We start from the raw sequence: 318 nt of genomic DNA on the forward strand, positions 1-318 counted from the left end.
ACTCACCTTCCTGTGGTTCCAAAAATGCTGGTGCACTCCTAAGAGAACACAGCCGACATTCAGATAACACTGCTCAGTTTCACCATTTTACTTTTTGATTCTTCCAAGGAACCTGTAAGAGGAGAGATTATCTCCTTCATTTTGCAAACGAAGGGACTGATGTCCAGATGGGTTAATTCATTTGCCCAGAAGAATACACCCAGTGACAGGTGGAACTGAGACATCAATCCTAATATTTATGGGGTATTTACTAAATCCTAAAACTTACGCAAGTATTAACTGAATAATTACAGAATGGTAAATTCTCTAATTACTTCT

The sequence above is a fragment of the Mandrillus leucophaeus genome, unplaced genomic scaffold (assembly GCF_000951045.1).
Source record: "Mandrillus leucophaeus isolate KB7577 unplaced genomic scaffold, Mleu.le_1.0 Scaffold162, whole genome shotgun sequence".
NCBI lineage: Eukaryota > Metazoa > Chordata > Mammalia > Primates > Cercopithecidae > Mandrillus > Mandrillus leucophaeus.